A 12045-nucleotide genomic window follows, 5' to 3' on the forward strand; every position below is an offset into this window, starting at 1 on the left:
GACAACAACAAAAAATGCACTTTAGATTAAGTAAGACAAATAATATAGGGGGAAAAAATCAATTCGCACAAGATCATCAATCTACTGATGACAGCTCTTCAATTGCTTTGTGCATTGACCAGCCTTCTGTGCTCTCTGATATGTTCAACTCTAGTAGCTCTATGGACAAAGAGACAACAAAATGAGGCACTCTAGTTGTTGAAAAACTACATTAATACAGAAAAATAATTATCCATTGCATCATAAATTGTTAGTCATTTGAACAATGCATCCATTGGGATAGTTGAACCAAAAATAAATCTGTCACTGGCCCTTGTGTCAAACCTGTATTTGTGTTCTCTGCTGAACACAAGCAAAAGATATATTGTAAACTCTAAAAAATAAAGGTGCTTTTCCCATCGATTCTATGAAGAACCCTTAAAGGGATAGTTCACCCAAAAATGAAAATTCTCTCATTAATTACTCACTCCCATGTTGTTCCAAACCCGTAAGACCTTCGTTCATCTTCAGAACACAACTTAAGATATTTTTGATTAAATCCGAGAGCTTTCTGAGCCTGCATAGACAGCAGCACAACTGTCACGTTCAAGGCCTAGAAAGGTAGTAAGGACATTGTTAAAATAGTCCATGTGGCATCAGTGGTTCAACCGTAATTTTTATGAAGTTCCAAGAATACTTTGTGCGCAAAGATAATAACAGTAACATCTTCATTCAACAATTTCTTCTCTTCCTGTCAGTATTTGTTGCCCATTCACAAGAGCAATGCATGGGTGTGGTGCTGCTGATGCAGAAGCCACGTTCTGACATAGCACGTCCATCTCTATTAATTTATCGTCTGTATATTCTGCTTCAAATAAGTAGGCTAGCCAAAAAATAACAAAGTCCTTACTACCTTTCTGGGTCTTAAACATGGTAGTTCCGCTACTGTCTATGCACGGTCAGAAGCTCTTGGATCTCATCATAAATATATCTTAATTTGTATTCCGAAGATGAACAAAGGTCTTACGGGTTTGGAACGACATGAGGGTGAGTAATTAATGACAGAATTTTAATTTGTTGGGTGAACTATCCCTTTAACATCCACGCATTCCTAAATATAAAGGTCCCAAAGGATGTTTTCACAGCAATGCCATTGAAGAACCATTTTGGGTTCCTCAAAGAACCTTTCAGTGAACAAATCTTAGAAGAACCATGGTTTTGTTTCTTTCTACTAATCTAAAGAAGCTTTTTGCCATGCCAATTTTTTTGCAATGGAAAGGTTCTATGGATTTTAAAGGTTCTTTTTGGAACCATCAATGCCGATAAAGAAGTAGTCCACCATACATTGTATGGGTCAAAGTTATCGATTTTTCTTTTATGCCAAAAATCATTAGGATATTAATTAAAGATCATGTTCCATGAAAATATTTTGTAAATTTCATACCATAAATATATCAAAACCTAATTTTTGATTAGTAGTATGCATTGCTAAGAACTTCATTTGGACAACTTTAAAGGCGATTTTCACTTCTTTTTTTTAATAGTTGTATCTCAGCCAAATATTGTCCTATCCAAACAAACCATACATCAATGGAAAGATAATACGTATAAATCTCAACTTCAAAAAACTGAGCCTTGTGACTGGCTTTGTTGTCCAGGGTCACAAATATTTCTTTGATGGCATTGCTGTGAGTGTATGGATGTTAATGGATTAGTTCACTTCCAAAACAAACATTTACAATTTACTCACCCGCTTGTCATCCAAGAAGTTTGTGTCTTTCTTTCTTCAGTCGTAAAGAAATTGTTTTTTTTTTTATGCAAACATTTAAGGATTTTTCTCCATATAGTGGACTTCTATAGTGCCTGCAAGGCTGAACTTCCAAAATGGAGTTTAAATGCATCTTCAAATGGCTGTAAATGATCCCAGCCGAGGAAGAAGGGTCTTATCTAGCGAAACGACAGGTTATTTAAAAAAAAAAGACAATTTATATATAGAACAGATATGAACAGATATAACAGTCATGAACTGGAATACACAGAGTTCACGCAGAGCTAGACAAGATGAGCATTTGGTGTTAAAAGGTATATAAATTGTACATTTTTTTTTAGAAATTAACCAATCGATTCGCTAGATAAGACCATTCTTCCTCGGCTGGGATCATTTAGAGCCCTTTAAAGCTGCATTTAAACTGCATTTTCAAAGTTCAAACTCGCTGGCACCATAGAAGTCAACTATATGGAGAGAAATCCTGAAATGTTTTCCTCAAAAAACTATTTCTTTACAACTCAAGAAAGAAAGACATGGGGTAGGGGTGAGTAAATGATCTGAACATTTTTGTCCTGGAAGTGAACTTCTCCTTTAATGGTTTCCAATGGAAACTGTCTGGTCACCAACATTCTACAAAATATCTTCAGTTTGTGTTCAGAAGAAAGTGACTAAATAATGACTGAATTTTCCCATAACTCAAAGTATGAGCAATAGTAATAGTGATGTTAGCCTCAGCTCAAGTCAACCGATATATTGTTTAGGCCAAGTTCAAAAGCTTTAATCTACATTTGAGCTCAGACCATTTCAAGAATGCCTCCACCACATGTTGTTTTCCCATCTAAAAAACAACAGCCGACAAATGTAATAGTTTACATCTACTACTGATCACCAAAGGTTGTCAAGAGTTGGCACCCTATACTTTCCCAGCATCCTCAGGATGGTTTCTAGAGGTGTTTGTGAGCATCTACAAGGACATAAGACTTGCATGAGGGATATCAGCATTAAAACTAGGAACGGATACAACAGAGCGGCTCCACGGCAGTCAGCTCGTGATTGATGCAAGCGCGTCTCCCTTCCCCCACTGCCAGTTCTGTCTGTACATCTGTCTCTCCACCCTCCCTCCGTCTTCTCCCTTCCATCCACCCTCGCTCCCCCCTCTGTGTGCCACTGTGATGTTATCTCAGAGTCTGTGTGTCTGTAGGCAGGAGGTGACGCAGTGTCTGTCTGAATCCAGACAAAGAGACAAACTCATCAGCCAACAGACTCGAGAGAAAGGCTAAAGTCAGTGGAGAGGGGGGTGGGAACCAAACAGACAAAAAGAGACAAAACTTAACTCGGATGCCAAACAATGAGAGCACTCCTGAATTCAAACCATCCCACAGCCTTTACAAACGGAAAACAGTGCAAATCCTGAGAACAGGCAGGGGACGGGGCCCGCGCACGCTGTCTAGATTGGTGGGCTGGAAGAATAGTCATAGACGGGCATCAGATAAACCCAGACAAGCAATTCAGGCCTCACTTTGCCTAATTGACAAAAGCCAGGCATGATGGAAGAACAAGATCAGTCATACATGTTCCCATGGTGCGCCTCAGTGTGTCTGCAAGAGCCCCTATTTGTATTAAGAATCAATTCGAAAAACAATAGAGTAATCTCTCAGGCTTTTACCAGCTCTGTAAATCTTTAAATGTGAACCTGGACCACAAAACCAATCATAAGGGTCATTTTTTGAAAAAACTGAGATTTATACATCAACTGAATGCTGAAAAAATAAGTTTTCTATTGATGTATAGATTGTTAGGATAGGACAATATTTGAAAAACTGGAATCTGAGGGTGCAAAAAAACTAAATATTGAGAAAATCGCCTTTAAAGTTGTCCAAATGAAGTTCTTAACAATGCATATTACTAATCAAAAATCAAGTTTGGAAATATTTATGATAGGAAATGTACAAAATATCTTCATGGAACATGATCTTTACTTGATTTTTGGCATAATTGATCATTTTGACCCATACTATGTATTTTTGGCTATTGCTGCAAATATACCCATGCTACTTAAGACTGGTTTTGGTTTTAACAAATCATAAATATGGGACACAAAGTAGCTGCTGGAAATACTGAAAAAATGTTGTAGAATTTACACTGAAACTATTTCCATTCGCTTTATATTGCTAGTAAATTTTACAAATAATTTACGAAGAAACAGCAAGTGATATGTTAAATTAAACAGTAGGAAGTTACACTTTTGGTGTTCGGTCATGAAAAATTTTAATGAAATATAAATTTTATACACCACAAATTTCTGTTAAACAACCATATTTCAATAAGTCTGCAATGCAGACTCACAATCTTTGAAAACAAATCTGAAAACTGCATAAATCAACCTAAATAAATTATTGTTGGCAATCACATCACATTACATTGTGGATTATGCGTCCCTTAATAAAGAGAGAATTGCAAAAAAAATATGTGACTCTGGATCACAAAACCAGTCTTAAGTCGCACGGGTATATTTGTAACAATAACCAAAAATACATAGTATGGGTCTAAATTATCATTTTTTTGATGTTCTATGAAGATACTTAGTAAATTTCCTACCGTAAATATATCACAACTTAATTTCTGATTAGTAATATGCATTGCTAAAAACTTATTTGGACAATTTTAAAGGCGATTTTCTCAATATTTAGATTTTTATTTTTTTTATTTTTTCGCACCCTCAGATTCCAGATTTTCAAATAGTTGTATCCTAACAAACCATACATCAATGGAAAGCTTTTATTCCACTTTCGGATGATGTGTAAATCTCAATTTTAAAAATTGACCCTTATGATTGGTTTTGTGGTCCAGGGTCACATATGTGCTAATGAAGTTCCCAGTTCCCAGTTAGAAGGTGAAATGAATCATGAGGTTGGTGATCATGATTTTAAACCAAAAACCCCTGTTATGAGTCAACATATTGTTTCCATAAGCCAAACCTGCTTTTTGGAATATCTGATGCTGATTGGTCAAAAGTGGAATTCAGTAACATTTCTTGTGTGTTATTGGTGTTCTGTCACTCCAATGTCTCTATGCATAGTAAAATAATCTTCCAAAGTCAAAAAGTTAAATCAATTTCATGTTATTAGTATATGTAATAAGTAATATAATGTTGGTCTGCAAGTCAAACTAGATCTACATTTTACAAACTCAGTGTGTGACGGACTGTACATTTATATTGTACATTAATTTAATTCTGTGCAATACTACAAATGGGAGTTACAATGGGAGTTAATGTATCTTTATGTTCCCACTGATTAAATTATGGAGTGAACACTTTTATATATGTGACCTTGAACCACAAAACCATTTACATAGACACAGTAGACAAAAATACACTGTATGGATCAAAATTATCAATTTTTGTTTTATGGCAAAACTCGGATATTAAGTAAAGATCACGTTCCATGAAAATATTTAGTAATTTTACGACCATAAATATATCAAAACTTAATTTTTTATTAGTAATATGCATTGCTAATTACTTAATTTGGACAACTTTAAAGACAATTTTCTCACTATTTTGCACATTCAGATTCTAGATATTCAAATAGTTGTTTCTCAGCCAATTATTGCCCTATCATAACAAACCATACATCAGTGGAAAGTAGGGCTAAACGATATATCGAAATGACCAAAATATCGTGATTTTTCAGCCACTTTGCGATCCAATTCAGATTCTGGGAGTCACAAATTCTAAAGGTGATTTTCTCAATATTTAGATTTTTTTTTTTTTTTGCATCGTAAGTTTTCAGATTTTCAAATAGTTGTATTTATTCAGCTTTTCAGATATCGTATAAATCTCACTTTCAAAACAAATGACCCTTATGACTGGTTTTGTGTTCCAGAGTCACATATATTATATATCAGTGCTGTCAAATCGATTAATCGCATCCAAAATGAAAGTTTGTGTTACCATACTATATATACACTACAGTTCAAAAGTTTGGGGTCAGTAAGACTTGTGATAGTCTTTAAAGAAGTCTCTTATGCTCATCAAGTCTGCATTTATTTGATTAAAAATACAGAAAAAAACAGTAATATTGCAAAATGTTTTTACAATATAAAATAATGTTTTTTATTTGAACATACTTTAAAATAGAATTTATTCCTGTGATGAAAAGCTGATTTTTTATCAGCTGTTACTGCAGTCTTAAGTGTCACATGATTCTTCAGATATAATTCTAATATGCTGATTTATTATTAGAATTATCAGTGCTGGATAATATCAACAGTTGTGCTGCCAAGAAGTCTTTGGAACCTGTGATTTCTTTTTTCAGGATTCTTTCATGAAAATAATTTTATTCAAAATATATATTTTTTATAACAATGTAAATTATTTATTATTAACTTTTAATAAAACTTTTAATTATTAACTTAATACATCCTTGGTTAAATAAATATATAATCAAAATAATTATTTTTGGAATATATATATTTGCAGCCAAGTCAATTCAAGGTATCAAACGGGTATAAAACATTATAAATGTTCAGTAGAGAAGGTGGACTTCAGTTCTTGAAAACACCTCCATAAAAAGAGTACAGGCTTTGTGCAGATAGCTTGCAATAGTTTACTGGTTTATATTTAATATTTATATTAAAAGGCCATTATTTAAGGTTGTGCATGGTTGCAGTCTCTTCTCAAATATATCAGTGTGGCATTACCAAAAGTAAGTCAATGTGAGGAGGACATATATTCGGTTCGTGGAGTCAAACAACAAACACTAAAGGTTCAGTTAAATAATCGCGTGTATATCCTCTAGATTGGGTGATACTGTGAACATATTGTGATGAGAGTTTATGAACGCCTGGCCTCTGGCTGTTGTTCTCGTACAGTAAAATGCGGATGTAAGACTTGACGAAAGCAAACAACTCAATGGCACACTGTATGGTGATGACCCGAGCTCACTAACATGATGATCACTATCACCTCCAGGAGACAAAAAACGCCTCTTCTAGACGAACGAGTGAAATTAAAAGTGTTTACAATACCTGGGATACCTACAATTCACTTTGAAAGGGTTGGTCTGTTTGCGTCTTGACATATTATCCCCCACTCCCGGATGAAAAAAGTCGAATCTCTTCTTTGATCCGACTGATGTGGAGATGCTTTTGGCCAATCCGAAGGTGAATGTATCAAAGCAGACAACAATCCCGCAAACAAAACGCTCCGAACGGGCAGAACTGAGCACTAGACGGCTACATTGGCCGGCGCGATTAGGTTCATTTGACTAAAAGAGAATAAAAGATCACTTTTGCGCAAACAGACATCTCGCTCTCGGTCGGCGATAAGAGCGCGTTCATGTCGATAGAGCTCCGTTTCCAAATCTAAGAGACCGGGGAAAGGTGTGAGGAGTTGATGTGGAAGCCTGCGCCACTGTAGCCGGGCAAATGCACTGCAGAGACTCTTCACCTACATGCATTTCAAGCGATGAGCTGAAGTGAGAAGAATGACTAATGTTATCATCTACCTCCCGCTGTCCACAAACATAGCGCGAATGTTCCTATAGGGGGCGCGCTGCTGCTCAGTGAACTCGCTTGTTCATTAAAATACAGTGAAATGTTAAATCGTTTTGTCTGTTTAGAAACATCTTGTCCAAGTGTGAAAGTTAGCATTTATATAATCTAATTTGAATGGTTTGTACCAGAGTTAAAAAAAGACGGAATTATTAAACGTCTTATTTAACGAATCAACGCTGATTGGTTGGTCCTCAACAGCACTGAGAAAAGCAACAGTCGCCACGTGATAATCTCAACGGCTCTCTACTCAAAAAATATTTTATAAAAACAAAAATACGCTGATAGACAATCTGTTTGTTGCATATGTGATGGATAGCTGTTTGTATAAAGAAATAAAAAATAGTTTAAAGGATCTAGGCGACGAATTTCTCGTCACCGCTTTTCACCAATTAGCGACTACTTCCCAGGAGTTTTCTCCGCCCCTCTTTTCATTTTAATTTTTTGCAAATTACCTTTCTAGTAGTTTTCAATTTCTATGATTGTAAGCCTGTTTGGTTTGTAAAAGAAACAACGAGACGCATTGTGGGATACACATACGTGGATGTGGAGGACAATGCCGTTTTTTCTTTAGTTATATGCATTAAAACAACATGTCTGTCTGTCTATCTATCTATCTATCTATCTATCTATCTATCTATCTATCTATCTATCTATCTATCTATCTATCTATCTATGTTTTAGTAATGGGGCTACTAAACTACAGCATAAGATTAGATGTAGCCTAGTATTCATTAAAATGAAGAGAACCACAATTTTTATATGTAAATATGTGACCCTGGACCACAAAACCAGTCATAAGGTTACATTTTACAAAACTGAGATGTATGCATCATTTGAAAGTTCAATAAATAATCTTTCTATTGATATATAGTTTGTTAGGATAGGACAATATTGGCCGAGATACATCTATTTGAAAATCAGGAATCTGAGGGTGCAAAAAAATCAAAATACTGAGAAAATCACCTTTAAAATTCTGCAAATTAAGTTCTTAACAATGCATATTACTAATCAAAAATTACATTTTGATATATTATAGAAGGAATTTTGCAAAAAAATCTTCATATAGAACATGATCTTTACTCAATTTCCTAATGATTTTTGATGAATTTTGATGAATTTAATGAATTTTGACCCATACAATATATTTTTGGCTATTGCTACAAGTATACCCCAGCGAATTAAGACTGGTTTTGGTCCAGGGTCACATATACTTCCAGTGACCCAAATGCAATAATTAAGTAGGCTATAAAAAATATGTTTGGGTATAATATAATAAGAATGCATTAAATGCATTTGTTAATGTAGGTAAGTAGTAAATGGCAATTTCTAGTTTCATCTAGATTCTGTAGAGGTGTATTTTAGGCTCCACTGAAAACAATTAATAAACTAACAATGAGGTCAGTGACTGTGCAACTATAAAAGTGCTTTCCACCCGTGTTGCGTTTTACCTGAAATCCGCAGTCAAGAAAAAAAAGATGTCCCTGAGAGTAAATTGCTGTACTGGTCAAAATGTTTAGATGTTTTTCACCAGTCAGAAATGTTCACACACAAATTACATTTTTGTTTTACTTTTTTTGTTGATACTGACTGCTTACTTAATTAAATATAATAAAATTGTAATACTGATTATATCAGAAACTCAATTAATTTGTTTCTCTTCACATATAAAAGTCAAAATATTTGAATGGTAAGATTTTTTAATGTAAAAACGGCAAACCTGCATTTATGTGTTCCAAAGTACAGCAAAAGCAGTAATATTGTGAAATATTTTTACTATTTAAAATGACTGCTTTCTATTTGAATACATTTTAAAAATGTAATTTATTCCTGTGATTTCAAAGCTGATTTTTCAGCATCATTACTCCAGTCTTCAGTGTCACATGATCCTTCAGAAATCATTCTAGTATGCTGATTTGCTGTTCAAGAAACATTCATTATTATTATCAATATTTAAAACTTTTGAGTACATGTTTTCAGGATTCTTTGATGAACAGAAAGATCCAAAGATCAGCATTTATCTGAAATAAAAAGCTTTTATAACATTATACACCTTTATTTACTTTAAAAAAGTTGGGAAGAAATTATAAAAAATTACTACTTTTATTTAGCAAGGATGCTTTAACTTGTTTAAAAGTGACGATAAAGACATTTATAATGTTACAAAAGATTTATATTTCAGATAAATGCTGTTCTTCTAAACTTTCAATTCATTAAAGAAACCTGAAAACATTCTACTCAGCTGTTTTCAACAGAATAATAACAAATGTTTTTGAGCAGCAAATCAGAATATTAGAATGATTTCTGAAGGATCATGTGACTGCAGTAATGATGCTAAAATTGAGCTTTGAAATCACAGAAATAAATTACATTTTTAATATATATTTAGATAGAAAAGAGTTATTTAAATAGTCAAAATATTTAAAATTTTTACTGTTTTTGCTGTACTTTGGATCAAATGAATGCTGGCTTGGTGATGAGCAGAAGAGACGTCTTTAAAAACATTAAAAATCTTACTGTTCAAATCCTTTCGAGTGGTAGCGTATAGGGTACATGTAATACAGATTATAGGTAGAAAAGCTGAGAACAAGCTGTCAACTTAATACTAAGTAAAAAAAAACATTTTTGGATAGTTTGCTTTGGCTTTAGTGAAATGGCATTGCTTAATTTTCTCACACAATTTGAGTTGTGAAAATAGCTGCCTTCATATTTTAGGAAGATGGATCATCATATTTGGGGTGTTAGCAGTGATAAAAGCCAATTAATAATATATTATACAACATAACATTATTACAAGATTTTGTGTATATTTACAGTATGAAAGCAATTATTTCACTTTGGAAACAACACACTATCTTTATAATTTCATTCTTAATTTTTTTAAATAAGTCTCTTCTTCACACCAAGTCTGCATTTATTTGATCCAAAGCACAGCACTTATACAACAGTTTTCTATTTGAATATGTTTTAAAATGTAATTTATTCCTGTGATTTCCAAGCTGAATTTTTAGCATCATTACTGCAGTCACATGATCTTTCAGAAATCATTCTAATATTCTCTTCCTTATAGACCGACGTGGAAAGATTTGGTGGTAATTAAAGTATTCGCTGTATGAATAGGAATTCAGAGCAAGAAATATTAAGATATCTTCTATTTTTTTTCTATGTATGCATGTAAAAATAAAAAGAAAGAAAAATAAATAAATATATACCTTGTATATTAAAATATGTATCTTAAGGAAACATAAATAATATTATATTATGTGTGTGTGTGTGTGTGTGTGTGTGTGTATATATATATATATATATATATATATATATATATATATATATATATATATAATAGTGAGAGAAGAGAGGCATTCATTTTAATAAAGAAAGAAAGCATTTTATTAAGCATCTATGTATATGTACACTACCAATCAAAAGTAATGATTTTTAAAGAAGTCTCTTCTGCTCACCAAGCCTGCATTTATTTGATCCAAAGTACAGCAAAAACAGTAAAACTTAGAAATTTGTCTTATTTAAAATAACAGCTTTCTATTTGAATATATTTTGAATTTATTCTTGTGATTTCCAAGCTGATTTTTTAGCATCCTTACTCCAGTCACATGAACCTTCAGAAATTATTATAATATTCTGATTTGCTGCTTAAAAACATTTTTTATTATTTTTTATGTTGAAAACAGTAGATTTTTTTTTTCAGGTTTAGGTTTGGATAGAAAGTCAGGGAAACAGCATTTATCAGAAAAAGATTTTTTTTTGTAACATTATAAATGTCTTAATCATCACTTTTGATCACTTTAAAGAATCCTTGCTAAATAAAAGTAATCATTTCTATCATTTTTTTTCCCAAAAAATCTTTTTTTTTAATAGTATATAGTGTATAATGTTACAAAAGCTTTTTATTTCAGATAAATGATCCTGAAAAAGATGTACTCAAATGGTTTACGTATTGCTAATATTTTTTGAACAGCAAATCAGCATATTAGAATGATTTCTGAAAGATCATGTGACACTGAAGACTGGAGTAATGATACTGAAAATTCAGTATTGATATCACAGGAATAAATTACACTTTAAAATATATCTGAATAGAAAGCTGTTATTTAAAATAGTAAAAAAAAAAAAACAATATTACAGCTTTTGCTGTATTTTGGATCAAATAAATGCAGGTTTGGTGAGCAATATATATATATATATATATATATATATATATATATATATATATATATATATATATATATATATAAAGGAAAATAGCTGCCTTTATATTTTAGGTAGGTAGATTGCCAAGTCATCAAATTTGAGTCTCCTTAGCATCAGTTCCTGTTCCATAAGTATTTATCATTACGAACCTAGTTAGAAACCTCTCTAGTGCCAATCCTTACCGCAAAATTACTCCTCAGGTCGACCGAACGACCCCTGGCTTACTGAAGAGAACCAGTCCAGTGACTCCCAAAGGAAGTGCCACAACATTGCACTGGTGACGTCATCACTGACTGCCACGAGGTGAGGTGCGGACCGCAGCACGGCTCTTTGGGCAAGTCATCCGCCGCAATGACACGTAGCCTAGCGTTAAAACACAACTGTACTCCACGGAAACAACACGAGTAAAACCGCGCACAGTGTCACGAGTTCCCCTGTAAACACAGCTTGGGATTTACAACAGTATGGTGGATAGACCATCTTGCAATATGACTTTATAATAGTGACTATGCAAGGCATTTGATCGAATACCT

The sequence above is a fragment of the Garra rufa genome, chromosome 3 (assembly GCF_049309525.1).
Source record: "Garra rufa chromosome 3, GarRuf1.0, whole genome shotgun sequence".
Classification (NCBI taxonomy): domain Eukaryota; kingdom Metazoa; phylum Chordata; class Actinopteri; order Cypriniformes; family Cyprinidae; genus Garra; species Garra rufa.